General features: G+C 41.3%; 1 protein-coding gene across 1 annotated transcript in view; it reads right to left on the reverse strand.

Moving 5' to 3' along the window:
• Window positions 1-16196, reverse strand: part of ajap1 (adherens junctions associated protein 1) — a 58096-nt gene that overhangs the window by 40149 nt on the left and 1751 nt on the right. The gene's annotated exons all lie outside the window — the stretch shown is intronic.

The following is a 16196-nucleotide window of genomic DNA, read 5'->3' on the forward strand; positions in this document are numbered from 1 at the left end:
ACTGTATACACTGTATACAGCAGCCTGGTCAGTTGCCCCCTGGTCAGTTGCCCTACACTCCTGCAGTTACCAGTCTTGCATCATTTCTGGAAGCTTTCCCTAGCATAGTAGTATAAACAGAGAGAAAAGTTGAAGTCAGGGGTTTTTGGGGTGGTCATACACAGGACGTTCCCCCAGGAGACCGGGTGTCAGTGCTGATTTGATATTTAGTTATGTTGTGTAAGTAAGATAACTGACACGACAGAACATTATTTTAACACAAAGTAGGACGTTTTCCTCAACCTAACCAAGTCGTTTCTGAGCTTAAACCTTACAAAGCTTAGAGCATCACAGTTTGAAGCTTAGGGCCACCAACCAAGCTGCCATATTTGACGAGCTGAAAGTGAGAACATGTTGGCAAAGTCAAATATGATAGTGAGCTGGGTTCCTGACATCAGTTTCAGTAGCTTCACTAACTCAACGGCATCTCATTTTGAGTCTTTCTGTGTTTAAAAGACTTTATCAAGTGTCTGAATAATGCTTAAAGGTGCGAGGTAGTTGGTCCGAGCAAAGTGTTATAAGTATCTTTTATCAACCTATCTGAAGCAGTTAAACATATTCCTGGGGTTTACTTGATAGATTCTAACAGATCATTATCTATCTAAGTTGAAACCTTTCTGAGCACAAAGTCCCAGCACAACGTGTGTCCTTATATCATTGCAACTTGGCTTCCAAGGATACTCAAGATGAAATTCCCACTATGACATTGTATTTTAGCACTGTTCAATCAAACACTCTACCTGTACATTAGCTATGGCGATGGAGTGATGTTGTTGATTTGCTGCATCAGGAAGGTTTGCTGACATGATATTAAGGCTGAGCCCAGAAAATATAGTCCACGTCTAAGTGAACTCTCCCCGTCTACAGTAAGTGCTCCTCTCCACTGTCCAGGAAACACATCCATCTTCTGCTTCACAGGCCACTGCTTGGTCAGCTGACACTGATGAATGTACAGTACATAAATGACATCACGCGCTGTCACCCTGTGATAACAGACCTAAGCTTTCAATAATGGACGAGGGTTCGACTTGTGTTAGCATCACAGTGAAATCAAAAGTGCATGAAGCCTTAGGGAGCAGAAAACGTTGCTTAATCTCCCCAAAGACTAACCTGACCTGTGAAAAAGAAACATGAACCGCAACGCAGAGGCACAGTAAATATTATCATCACTCTCAGTTATTGGAAATGCTCGTTAATATACTGGTAATGGCCTTGCTTTCTTATAGAAAACATAAATTCAAATCATATGGAAATGACTCCGACCCCTCTGGGATTAGTGAGGGAAAACAGTTTGCTTTTGCCTCAACCGCAGCGCATTGAGAAAATGAGGGCACGATAACAGTCCTTCTCTGCCCTTCCCAGTTCCATTAATTCCAGCGTGTAGCTTTAAGAGCGTCTGACCCAGAATAATCACTGTTTTCAAGAGGAGGTCAGCAGAGATGTAGTGTAAAGCTGAGACAGCCTCAAGTAGGGAAGCTCGAAAACAATTGAACTTAACTACTGCTCTCTTTGTAAAAGACAAACAGTGAGAGAAAAGTCATTACACATCAAAATTCCCACAACGGCCAGCGTTTTTGGTGATTTATTACAGGGTCAGCGTGACGCACTGCTTTACACACAAACAAAAGTAAAGCATTTATGATGAACTGTACTGTAACACAAGTATAAGTCATTGTGCTTTATCTTATTTCACTTGGCAGGTTTTCTTACTTCATCTTACTTCCAAGTCCTCTTTCTGTAGATCTAGATTCCCCTACAGAATGAGTGGGGTTGTAATCCCCCGCTGAAGAGTGAAAAAGAGTACAAGTTGTATGCGTGTTCGTTCCAAGAGAGGCTTCGCTTCAAAACCTTTTGCTTCTTTTAAGCTTTCAGAGTGACTGACAGATTCACTCAGCGGGAATCACAGGGACTGTGTTGGACTGAGGGTTGTCACAATGGTGCCATTTTACACGTTTGGTGTGTCCACTTCAACGGAGGAAGGTATGGAGCTGCAACCTGAGGTTTAAGAGAGCAGAAGGGTGCTCAGATGTCTACCCCAGTCCTTAGCCGTGACCCAAATGTTACCCACACCATTAAAATGAGTCGGGTGCAGTGTGATATTATTCAGTTTTCAGCCACTAGCATATCAAACAGCAAAGTCAGCGTCAGATGAGCATTCAAACAGGTGTTTGCACCCACATCTACTGTGTGTTTTGAGGATCAAATTATTGCATTGAAATTGCACTGTCAGCAGAGGCGGCTGGTGTAATGGTTGACCTGTGTGCAAAGTGGAACGACATTGTTGCCATGTGCAGAATGCTATGAAATGTTAAAGTTTTCAAGGTTCATTTAATTGTCATTCTACAACACAGGGCTGTGCAACCAAATCCAAGTTGTAGTCCCTTCAGTCTGGCATGGCAGCGGATACTGCTGTATCTTTTGCCGGATGGCAGCAGGGAGAACAGACTGTGGCTCAATATTTGAAAATGTCATGTTGTTGGTAATCTCTATAAACAGATTCTGCATATGAATGCAGGCTACGCTGGAAGAGAACATTGGCCACTGCCCCCAGACACCATGATCATCGTCAGATAATAGCCAATATGTTCTGAGATGGTGTTGTTAGTAAGTGTTTAGTTATTGCTTACGAGACAACCACAAAGCTCGTGGACCATGTGTTGTCTTGAGCTTTTAATGAACACTGTTCGACACTGTTGGGACATGGTGAGTGACTTGTGTAATAAGTCCATTGACTGAGTTTGGTGAAGAGTTTTAACCTTTAAATAGCTGCAATTTGAGAATGACAACAATCTCACACTTTTTTCACGCACCAGGGAGGTGTTGGTGTTTACGCCGCTAGCACAGGAGCTTTGGACTGGGACTGACCGGGGCTAACTGGTTAGCATGCTAACTTCAGTAGACATCTCTGCAACACAAATCATAGACGTCATGACGTCCAAACTGTTTATTCTTCAAATTCTGTTGTTTATTTTATTTTTTTTTGTTTTTTTATTAATTCCAGCGAAAATCCATACATTATTCACCTTTGAACAGATTTCACATGGATCATCATGTCCTTTTTCTTTTTTGTAAATCAGAATGTCATGGGCTACAGCAAACTTTAGCACAACATATTGACCACAAGTAAGATCACTGGAATAAAAACACAGTAACACAACTTAAACAATAATGTAATCATAAACATGATGTAAACTAGAGTGCTTTTACGACATATAACATACATTTTAGCCGCATCAGAGAGGAAAATCCTTCAAAATAATGTTACTGTCTTTATGTGGACTGAACAGTAGCTGTGTGAATATCATAGTGTGTCAAGTTAATCCTTTGTTTGGAAATACACGTGAGGCTTTAATTGCGTGACAATAAATTCCTTCGTTTTTGTCACACACTGGATTTATTTATATATTAGGGCTTATTTCCGTGCATGTGTGGGGTAAAGCAGACAATCGGGCTGGGGACTTGTGGGACATTTAGATTACAGACCAAAAGCGAGGCACTTACGTTGCACGGTGCTTGCACAGTGCAAAAAACTCTCAAGGGGAGAGACGGTGTATGTGGGAGCTTCGACTCACAAGCTCCAGAAACCCACTTACACACACGCTCCCTGACCATTCTGCTGCCTTTAATACACCTGTCTCTAGGTGTTCCTGCTCTTTTTACATTGTTTTCTACACCCACGGGGGACAACAAACTAATGAAACCATGGCTGGGGACAAGAAATCTCTGCATTATTCAAAGAAGGAAACTCTGAGACCTTGACGGATTATTTATAGCATAAAAACATTACGGATATGACTTTTTTATCAGCTATTTTCAAGTTTTATAACCTGTCATCCTCCTGTCTGTTTATCGAGTGAACTGACATCTGCCAAAACCTTCACTGTAATCTACAAAGATAATGTTGCTCTGCTAATGTTCTCAGATAACTCAAAGCCTTTCTGTAACACACCTGCCTGCTGCATCTATCTCCTACTGTTGTTTGGGTTGTCATGAAATTTGGTGCAGACATTAAAAGTTTCCACGGTAGAAATCCTGTTGACATCGCTGATCATTTGACCTTTCATCGAGCGCTGCTAGTAGGTCAAACCCACCACATACTGCATACAAAATATGGAGCAAGTGTGTGCTAAAGCTGGTCCTAAAGGCAATAAGGTGAGCTGCTGCTGTAAGATGTGTATGGAAGCCCACTTTCTCCGGTAAATTAAAAGTATGAGATTAAAAAAATAAAATTATGGGAAAGTCATAATTACAAGATTAAAAATGGCTAAATTATGAGATACAAAAGTTGTAATTATACGAGATTTATCTCATAATTTTGAAAAATGTTGTTTTACTTTATTTTTAATTGTTTTATACATATTAGCATTTACAGAAAATAAAATAAGAGAGCACAGACTTAAACTGAAAAATAAAAATAAATAAATGAATAAAACAATAAAATGAAAGGTCAGGCCAATGAGTCACTTTGTTGTCGCTCTTACAGCCAAAGGGAGGGAGTCAAACCCCGGAGCTGCCCCATATGAGTCCGCCTCTGTGTCCTTCATGCACTTTACGTCAGTTCGTGTTCCCTTACTCAATAACTAGTTCCTTTTGTGTGAACACACAGTGAGAGAGTGCCTGTCAATTAAAAGTCAAAGACAGAAGTCCAGTGTCTGATTGTTGGTACGCCTGGTGTACGCCTGAGAGGGCTGTGGGATTCGAGCAGCACACATAGGGGTCACAAACATGTTCCTATAAGCACATACTGTATGTATACAACTACACAGACACCTGCACTTCTGCATACATACACTACCTGCATCTTTACACACACATATATATAATGATTTCGACTTTTTATCTCATGACTTTTATTTTTTTTATCATAACTTCCACTGTTTATCTTATAATTATGACTTACTATGAAATATTTTATGTCGAATTTTCATATTTTTTCCTTTAACTGTCATGATTTGCATGATTTATTATGATTTGCATAATAAATGCCATGTAAATATAATGTGCTCGTATACTGCTAATGATAAAGCTGTGGGATCATGATTGTTCTGCACTACAGAAAGTGATTAGCACTTTAGTATCTGTGTTACATCAGTTACTCATGGCGGACAGCAGTGTTTACCGATGCCACAGTATCACATGAATTCATCCTGATCTCACCTCATTACCCTTCCACACTCTGATCCATCGATCACTGCAACCTGACAAGAAGATCGGAGACACAGCGCAGCGTAATCTCGAGTGTCTCTCCAGAGACAATGCTTAAATTGACTGGAATCATCACCAACTTGGAAAAGGAAATAAAATCCACACTAGGGAGTGTAATCATGCGTACAGTTTGAAAGAAACACCCAACTGTCATTTAGGAAAATGTACGACCATTACAAAGGCTGAACTTCTCAGGGAAATGTGTTATTCATATGAAAAATATGGCAGGGCTGCCTTTCCAGTCCAATAAACTCAATAAACTGTTAATGATAAAGCAAATTGAAAATGTCAGAAGGTATACAAAATGCTGAAAGGAATTCTCTGCAGCCGTGATGAATGGTGCTGCACATTAGATATTTATGAATTATGAGGCTACATGGCGTGTTCCATTATTCCATTTAAAACTCATTTTAAGTGGCACCCGGCCCACAGTCCTGGACACAATAGAATCAGTTATGACACTGAAGGCAAACTTTAGCACACTGTTGAAGTGGTGCTTCACATTCTCTCAGACTCTAAGGTAAATTCTCCACTAAAGGGAAGAAAAGCCTAATTCATCAAAATTGTCTGCAAGCTCTAATGTGTGTTAATAAGGGAACGTGTTTGAGAGAAAAGGATGACGGTCAGCATGCTTGTGCTTTCTAATAACAATCCCACACGGTACAGCTTGTACAGCGCTGGGACTTCTCTAGAAACATCAGCACCTTTCTTATCCGCCATAATTCTCACACAGACAGTATCATAATGTGGCAGCAGCTCAAAATGAACCATTAGCAAAATGCTCTATTGTTATTTTAATCCAGTTCCGCTCATTTTTTTTCCTTTGCTTGGCACTTTTTCTCACTCTCCTTTCTCCTTTTGTTCAGAGCACTTTTCAGGGATAAGGCTTTTTTTTTTCTGAGGGGAGATCAGGAGGATGGCAGATTCTGGGAGTTTAAGTCCTGATGGCTGGAAACTAGAAATGATTTTAGATCCTCGCGGCTGATAAACCTCATGTTTTGTGTGCATATCTTTCAGAACCGGATGTGACATTGGCAGCACTATACATGGGTCAAAATACATTACATGGTTATCATGATCCCATTGTTTCTTATAATGGATATTTTTACAATAACAGTGAATCAAATGACGGAGTAAGGAGCCAATTGAGAATGATCACATGCATCTGCAGCTCCCCTTGACCGACCCAGTCGTCAGAATGAGTGTTGGCTATGTATGTTTCTGGAAAATACAGATATGTTGAAACTTGTGAACAGTGTGCATATGGTCTGGTCAGGTTTAGGCACAAAAAACAACTTTGTGCCGTCTTAAAAATATCTAGTCATGTTTACAAATGTTGTAACGCCATAGTCCCTTGTCAAAAATATCCAGGGGTTTCACACCTACAAATGTTGAAACACAGTCACGAAGTCTGATCACTGGCTTGACCGCCCTCTCGCCTTTAACCCCAACCACCATCCCCTCCACCTCCCAAAATGAAATACAGGTCATAAACATGTAATGTGAACATGATATGACACATGCTGCGGAAATGTCAATACACATATATATGTGAACATATCTGTAGTTTGCAGAAACGTAAAAAGCAAACATTTTTTTCTGGTGACTGGGCTGGATCAACTCAACAGAGATTTATATATTTGAGTTTGAGCTCATTGTTTTGGTTTTCCGGTCTAAACTGTACGGTTCACTCTCACTGCTCTCATGGTGAGTAGTTTATTGTTTTAAGCAGGTTACTTTATTTCCCAAAACAGCTGTGCACTGATTATGCTGTGGGGAACTCATGCTATTTGGCTATTTACTATGAGGATATGTGTTCATTGTAGGAGAATGCAACGATACAACTGAATAGATTATATACAGTACCTGGTACAATATAGTTAAAGAGGTTATGATAGACCACTTGATTTACTTACATTTACTGAGCTCATGCATTACTATAAGGACTCAGTCTGATTTCATTCACAGTTAAAGACATTTAAATATCTTACGATCAGGGTCTGTAGAGATAAATACTTCAACAGTGTCACTCAGCTCATAACAGGTTCTGATATCAATCTGATATCAAGATCCTGTTATCATAATGAAGCTCAGCATAAATTCAATCAGGACAACTTTCTTTATGCTCATTCATTCACAACGCTCTCTCTCTCTCTCTCTCTCTCTCTCTCTCTCTCTCCCTGCTTCTTCATAATCAGCTGACGATGAGTATTTACTCTTTCTCTCCAGCCACGGTTTCAGTCAGCCAATCATGTCACTGCAGTCAAACTTTGAATCTGTCCTCCTCCCTGCTGCTGTCAGCGTCATTGGAGTGCAAAATCGTCGCAACCCTCCTCCACTACTCTACCAAATTCACTTCCAGTTCATCACATCGAGTGCCCAGTTGAGCCCATCAGAGTCCACTCATCATCACAGCCAGATCCTCAGACATTTTCTTCATCCGACCAACATCACCATCAGTTGATGAGGCCTGATCGCCAAAGACTCATTTTCTCATTTTTATCTGCACTGATTTTCCAAACCGATTTAATTCCGATTCACAAGGTCCTGATTAAATTGGATGTCCAGTTCGATTTAATTTGATTCAATATCAATTCGTTAAGAGCTATTTCAGTTGCAATACCAATTTTGCTTGGATATGAAAGAGATTCTGGGAGAGCTGATGCTGTAAATTGTGCAAGGAACTATCTGACCTGTTGCATTATCAAACATATTCATTTTTTACTTTATAATTAAATCAAATGGTTTGGAGCTTTGTGGTTAAAATCTGTGTCCAGCTATTATAAATGCTGCAGCGAAAGAGCACGAAGTCTCTGTCCCTGTGCTGCAAGAAGACAGCAGAGGACAGACGCATCAAAACATGGTCAAGCCTGTCAGCATAGTTTTAAGTTACATGACTGTTTTTGGTACAAACATTTACCCATCAATGTGTCAGCTACCATCAGAGATTTTGCCTTTTCACCAAACAGAATATCTACCGGCATTTGGCGCTCAGCCAGTGTTAAATTCGGACCCCGTGAGATGCGTCTATGAGAATATTAAAATATTAAAGCTCAATCTCTGGGTTTTGTGAATCGATATCGGATCATACGAATGAAGATTGAATCAAATTGAAATGTATAAACCCAGCCCTGCTCATCTTTATGGTGCGCATGGCAAAAACATCTTGATTTCAATGTTTTTAAGTGACTTATGGCTTCATGAACAACACTGAAGTGCTGCTTGTAGACACTCACATATACACACACCAGATACTCATGCAAACAAGATTTTTTTCCCCCTAGTTGTTGGCTGTAATTTACACTGCGGTTGTGGTAGCATGGTGTGCTTCATGCAGTACAGCAGAGGGGGTTCATCCCCCATCCACTAAAAGGAGGAGCAGTGATACCTCTGAGTCTCTATTTGCAGCCTGTTGAATATGCAATCATGCCTTTGTTGAACTGAAGAGGGCTGTGTGCTCAAGCTCTCAGACTAAGCGACAGGGCAAATATAACCCAGCATGCTCACACACACACACACACACACACACACACAAATGCACACACACATGCGAATGGCTCTGTGGTGGCAAGCTCTATTGCCAAGATACACAGGGACCAAATTGCTTATTCCCACTATGTTGTTTCTAATTTGTTGATTATGGTGGCTAAATCCTCCCAGATCCTGCTCCAACTCAGCGACATGCAACTGATATCAACTGAGTGTGATAGCCATTGAGACAGGACAGGTGGTCACAACCCCCGCTCTCATCTCCCAGTGATCTGCTACAAAGGACAAGCGACACAGACATGTCACTAAGGGTGGGAATCTCTAGGCTCATCACGATTACATTCCAGCTCACAGGGCAGTGCAATTATAAAACAATTATCCACGCATGCTGACGCATCAAAATAACACATTTTTATACATTATGTAGTTTTTATATTTGTGTGGATACTTGCTCATTTCAAAAAATAGTTGGACTTGTTATGAAACATATCTAAAACTAGAATGGCAGTCAGTAGAGCGCATACCTCCGCCAAAGCCCAACAGTCACCTTTAATTGAATCGAGCTTAATCCAATATCACACTTGATAGCCCTGTATCACTCTAAATTTCAAAACACCCATAACTTCTTATAATTAAAGCTCAGCGGATCAAGGATCCACATACCATATATTATTACAGATATCAAGATTCACGTATTATTCCCAGATGAAGTTGAACAAATGAACAAAAAACGCAATTTTGAGGAGATGTTCCTGGACCCTCCTTTTTTCTGGATCCCCACCAGATGTTAGTGGGGTCTATTCTGGGCCGAGATCCAAGTTTCGTGGAAATATGTTCAGTATTTTTTGTGTCACACAAATACAAACAACCAACAGTGACAAACAAACAAACAAACAGACAGACATGGCTGAAAACATAACCTCACTGGCGGAGGTAATAAATACATTAATTTACTTCCATCATCTTTGCTCGTGCTCAGCCATCCTTACAAAACTGGACGAGGGAGCCGGAGTGGTGCCAAGATATTCAGCTCCGAACTACGGATGATGAATTTTATACATTTCTGAATGGCAACAAACCTGTGTATATGATTACCAGACTCTGGACACAGATTGTTGACTAGACTGACTTTTTAGGGAATAAATTCACACCAAGGCTGACAAAGTAGCTTAGTTTGGAACATAAAGATTACGCAAATGTTTTATGTCCTTTATGTTTTACTAACAAATTGGTTCAGCCAAAAGGAACATACAGCCCAGTCTTACAAAACTGTTACAGGCCATCTTCATGTCGAGAAATGCGTTTGAAATTTCCGATTATTGACCTTTCTGCAGCCAGACGTGATCTTTCAAGAGAGAATTGCAATCCCCCGCACGTCTGCTTGAGGCTGGCTTATACAACCATTATCCCTTTTACAATAACCCTTTTAAAGTCTGAGAAATCAAATTTTAACATTTAGGATTTACTTCTATCCTTGTCGACGGCCTATACCCCGGGAGAGGTGTAAGGCATCAGTAAGTAAGTCTATCCACGAGCAGCGCAGCGTCTGATTTAACCTTTATTACGACATGAGCTATTATCCAGGACCCTTTGAAAATGTAAACCAACTGAGTGACTTCTCCAGGGGTCAAAACCATTGGCGGAGGAATGGTGAGAATCATCTGTAATGATAAACAATCTTCTGTTTTGACCTTTCCTTTTAGATAAGCATGCTGCTATACAGTCGCTACGTTACATTGGACTTCTATAATAAATTTCACCTCATCACATCTTTGCATCATTAATCAAAATGCACTGTTTGGAATTATCTCTGCACGTTTGTTGTGCTTTTCAGAATATCAGCGAGGATGTGGCTGTGTAGCTTTGAAAAATGCAGGCTCTGAGGTGTAGGAGTTAAGCTCTCCTCGCTAGATATCCTGTATTAGGGAGATAAATACCACAGTTGGCTCTCCAAAGAGTTCCGGAGATTTATGGATCGCTTCTGTGCAGCAGGCCTCTGGGAGGCAAATATTCTATGAAATCTTCCACATGTTTTGGTACAGACACACACACACACAAGCGGACTCCATCCCTGCCTGTGAGGCTGAGCTGCTGCAGCTGCTGCTATGGTTGTAGTTTAAGAAACATTGTTGCATTGCATGTAGGTCGGGACATAATTCATGGAGGAAAAAAGTGTCGTTGGGTTGGGTGGGTGGAGTGCGTGTGGTTTTATAGGGGTCTAAGATGCAACAGTCAAGGGTGTTGCATCACCCCATTAATTACTCCCACTGCACAGCGTACATGACCCACATGCTCAGAAAGATAAGCAGGGCTGTGGAGAGCATGGGAATAGGGTGAAAAGGGGGAAAAAAATAAGACAATGAGACAAAAAGGACAACGCTCCAATCAACTCAGCTACTCACTATCAAAGTTTTTATTTTAGCCTGAGCCTCAGTCCACATCAATTACTGCCAAGTATCTGGGAATCATATACAGGGGGTGGGGGGGCACTTTCTTTTGTTCATTTATGAAGTATTATAGTGGAAAGTGGCCCGCAGAGAGACGCCCCCCGCGCCTCGAGACAGCCAGTTAGTGGGAAGGGCCATGACGGATAAATCTGATCCTTTGTAGAGGCAGTATTGATCCAGCGAAAGCTCACTACATGAATCAAGTATGAGCTCTGTGCTGTGAGTTCCTTCACTCTGTGGGATGGATGTGCTTCATTGCAATAGAAACACACGCTTTCTCGTGTAGCCCAAACTGGACATGCTGGTCATTAAACCCACTCAGGTTAAGGGCTGCTGGCACTATGGTGGGAAGTTGAAGTGAGAAGTGTCATAGTTAGCTCCTGGAAAACAGTTCAAAGTAAACTGAGCAAATGAAAGCAAGATGCATGGCCCTAATTAAGTGTTTATTTCCAGTTCTCAAATGATCATCATTAAAGTTAAACCAACTTCTTAAGCTACCACTCACAAACTATTAATCCACATCTGACCAACAATCTGTTTTGTACAGTTAAGTGGGGAGGAGAACTGTCCTATGATGGTCTACATCAGGCCTATTCAATTACAAGCAGGTAGCTAACGAGTGAGACTCCTTGAGAGTTGCAAATGCACAGTACCAGTGTCAAGACCACCTAAACCAAGACCAAGACTTTGAGAACTTTGCACCAAACTTTACAGACTTTACCTGACAGCACTATTTTTCTTAGAATTTTCGCAAGAGTCCTCCTACTTTTAATCCTTTCTCCAGCTGTGTTTGGTCATTTCTCCTGTAGACCTCCCGATTTCATAGTGGGTGTGTTAGTGTCTGTGTGGGATGTGTCGTGGTACCTGGCAACCCAACCCAGAGGCTTTTGCAGATACCCCAGAAAATCGTCCTCTTTTTCACAGCCTAATGTTGGTAGGTATGCTTTCCTAAGGGATCACAGGAGTGTAGAGTAGAGTTTGCTTTTTACAATTTAATTTGCTTTTGTATAAAGTTTGTCATTACATAAAGCTTTAAAAGAAAAAAAAAAAGGTTTTAAATGGGCTGCTGAAAATGTCCGGACCATCTACATTTCCCTGTTTTAAAATCTGGCCGAGCTGAATTAGTATTTGAATAGTCCCAGTTTGAATCTTGTTTCACGGGGTTTTCAGGTGCAAAAACAGCTTATAAAAATAGCTTATAAATATATAGATGTATATTATCAATATAAAATACTTACAATGCCGCTTAATATTTGGCATATTTGACCCACAGAGTATTTCAGTGTAATTAGTTCCAGTCCTCGTTTCAAGCATCCACTGTGCAGCATGTGTTACTTTGGGAAAATTAACTTTACATGGGCAGTTATGGTTCAATTCTGCTTATGGCCCTTTCCCTACTAATTGCTCTACCAGTCATTAACAAGTCACATATGGCTCACTCCTGTCCTCTCTCCTTCTCTTGTCCTGCTCTCTTCGCTGTCTCGCCGTCAGATGAACCAGCATCCATGTCTGTTTTGTCCCTTACGCTATTTCTGAGGGACAACCTGTTCTGGTCCTTCTGGATTTAACAGACTGCTGAGCACAGGGTGTTTTACCACACACACACACACACACACACATAGACACACACACACACACACACACACACACACAAACACACAAATCTCCAGAGGATAGGATCTCAGAGAAGCAACACAGCCTATTTCACTGCAAATTAGGTTAATCACGCTCCAGAGAGGCCCAGTTAATAACCCTCATAGAGGATATTAAGATGGCACCTAAATCACAGGAATATCTGAATATCAGACGGCCCCCTCACACAGTAATGCCATGTTTAGCCCCGGAGTTCTTGGTAGACCCGGCTGTGAGGACACTGACTGCTCACAAACTCCCTTGGAGAAAACACCTCAGTCTAGAGTATAATATATTAGCCTGGTTCATTAAGCCAGCGATATTAATCAGAATTAGCCTGTTACTCAGAGGCACAACAGTTTTCTTGTTTAACCATGGACAGGAAACAGAATACTGCCCACATGATCACCAGGAATATCAATATGAGGACATAATCCTGAGCTCTTGCATTTCCTGAGTATGTCCTTTGGAACAAACACTCAAATCACTTGACATATCGCAGTTTATCCAGGCCAGAAACAGCCAGACACGTGTAGGGACAGTCACCTGTACTTAACAAGTGGAAACTGACAAATGAAAGCCCTCGCGAAAGGCAACCGGTGTCTGTGCCAGTAATGTTTGGCAGCTGCAGTGTGCCGGGGCCTGATAGCATCCCCAGTGCCTCAGCGGTATGAGAGCTCACCGTGGGGAACCTAAGACTGTGTGACGTCCATGAAAGATTGGGCCCGGAGATGCCGAGCCTGGGAGAGACGAATCCCCGCTGGTTAACCCTCAAGTGAGACACTCTCTGGCTCCAGCTTGTTGTAATTCTGTACCGTTACAGGCACCCGCACCCTGAATGCAAACTACATCAATCTTCTGTGAGAGATACATGTATGAAACCTGAGAAACCCATTTCGTTGACTGAAAAGTGTCACATTTAACTGGCAACCCAGCGTGTGCCTTTATGTGATGGAGTACCGTATCTTCCTGCCGGCACAATTTTGTTTTTCTTTCCATTTGCAGACTGAGTAATGGGTTTGTGCTTGGTTAGTTACTGCTATAGGGAGAATTTAATTACGCACACTATTCAAGCCAAAGAATAAAGCTCTTGCCATTGCCAAAGTTTCAGTTCTGGGGGGGTTTAATTAGGATAAAGCAGCGTTCCAATGTTACCAGTGAATCAAGAACAATATTTTTTACTTCCCCAAAATGCTTCAAAAGTACCAACTGTTTTCCACAGTTAATTAATACACTACATAAAAACAACTGGCTTATTTCAAGTACACTATAATTGGTTTAAAATTGACCTAAATTCCCCGATGGTAACCAGCTCTGACTTCATCAGGTCTTTCTTTAGATTATTCCAGGATTTTTTGCCTAATTCTGTTCTAACTCTGGGGACCAACATCTGTAGAATACTGTGAGAGCGCAGGCAATATTGATTTGGCTCCTGACACATGTACGTACACAGATAAGAAGGACCCAGCCCAAGGAGGGATTTATGTATAAAAACCAACCGATATGAAAGTCTGCAGATATACAGGGATGGCCATTTAGCAGGAGCATACAGAATACAGTGGTGTACCAGATTTCCAAAGCCAGTAATAAAACGTAACGCACAGTGGTAGACAGCGTCCAACTCCTTCAGGCACTGGTCCGGTGCATTCATAAAGAGCAGATCACCGTAATCCAGTAATGATTTAAAAAACTGTGGTCGAAATCAAGCGTTTCCTCACCTGAAGGGGGAAACAGGATTTGTTCTAAAAGAGAAACTTAGTTTAAGTTTCAATGTCAGGTCAACTTCAGGTTTTCAGTGCGTTTGGAATGACAAGTTCTGGCTCTCGAATAATGATGCCAAAATACTGAATATATGAATTTGGATTTGTCTGCCAATTTAACAAAGTTTATTATAAAACAGAATATCTTTGGAGTTTGGACTGTTGGTAGGAAAAAAGAAATAATCGGAAGATTATTTAGAATCTTGTCCATATCTTGTCCAGGTGGCTCCTGCTCTTGCTCCATAGTTGGGTTGGGTGATATAGTTAAAATAGTCGTTACACTGTGGAATAAATAATGAATTTCCCCTTTGGATAATAAAGGACATCTGATCTGACGTCATTAGTACAAATGTATAAAATACTGTTCATAAAATACAATAAATGGTCTTAAGTAAACTGTGTTCCACTACTTAGCATCGGAGGTAAACTCACATCTGAAAAAGAAAAACATAAATAACTTTTTAAAATTACAATTTGCCTGTTTAGTTTCAATGGCAAATGATCCTATTAACATCAGCACACCATAATGTCTATAGAGGATGACACCCAGCTTTAGTCTTCATTCATGAGTTTGAATAACCACAGTGGTCGACTTCCTAGTGCTCAGTTTTATCATATCTATGTATCTATCCATCCGTTCTTCTCTCCAGATTTGCTAGTCATTGCTGTTGCATTAACGCCCACGTCTGGAGCCTGTAGGTGGTCTGTTCTTCATCTGTTCCAACAGGTACAGGAGCTTTGTCTCCACATGCTCGCAGAACATTTCGTTTTATTGTTCTCGCGAAAAAACCTAATAATGTTAATGACAGTCCGTACTGGAAAGCAGGACTTTATCCCACGCAATGTTTCGGAACCCAATATTTGCAATCAGTCTGATAATAAATGACAGTAACAGTAAAAGCTTTTAGCCTGCATGTGAAGGCAAAAACAATCTAGGACACGGTGAATTACTTCAGTCCATAACAGCAGTTGCCGTTCATCCCACATCCCATTTTGACGTTCGTCATCTTGTCAGCAAGTGACAGGAAAATTCCCTAAGATAGAAATTGGTTTCTCTGTGCCCCTGACCGATCCATCCAGAGATATGAGACCTAAATGCATTTCATTTCATCGTCTTACACAACTGTGCTGTCTTACGCCGTGTAGTGCCATTACCCTGCGAGGTCAGCCCTAAGATGTGCAGTGTGTGTCATGCATAATAAATGAACGGCGGCAAAAACGGGCAGGAATTAGAGCCACCGGTGGGAATGAGATCCAGCAGGTGGCAAGAGAATCTCACCGCTGGCAGGTTCTGGTCTCATTCCACGGCGCGTGTCATTACCTCTAAACCTATTTTACGGCGAATGAATGAGCTCAGTTTTGGCTTTTGTTTTGCAGACTTCCCAACTAACTCGGTAGACCGGTGTCCATCCTGCTTCCTGAGCAGGGGCATATCTTTTTTTTTGCATGACAGCAAGGCAAGTATCCAGTGAGTGATGTGCTCTGTGACTAGGAGATGTTCCACTGTGATATAAGAACAGAGGAAGACGAGAGGAGCAAAGTGTGAGTGGGAGTCGCTGGGAAGAAAGAGGTGACGCTCACCTCTCCATCCAGGTTGTCTGCTTGCCACCCCCGCCCTTTATCT

Source organism: Pagrus pagrus (genome assembly GCF_965226575.1).
Source record: "Pagrus pagrus genome assembly, chromosome: 11".
Classification (NCBI taxonomy): Eukaryota; Metazoa; Chordata; class Actinopteri; order Spariformes; family Sparidae; genus Pagrus; species Pagrus pagrus.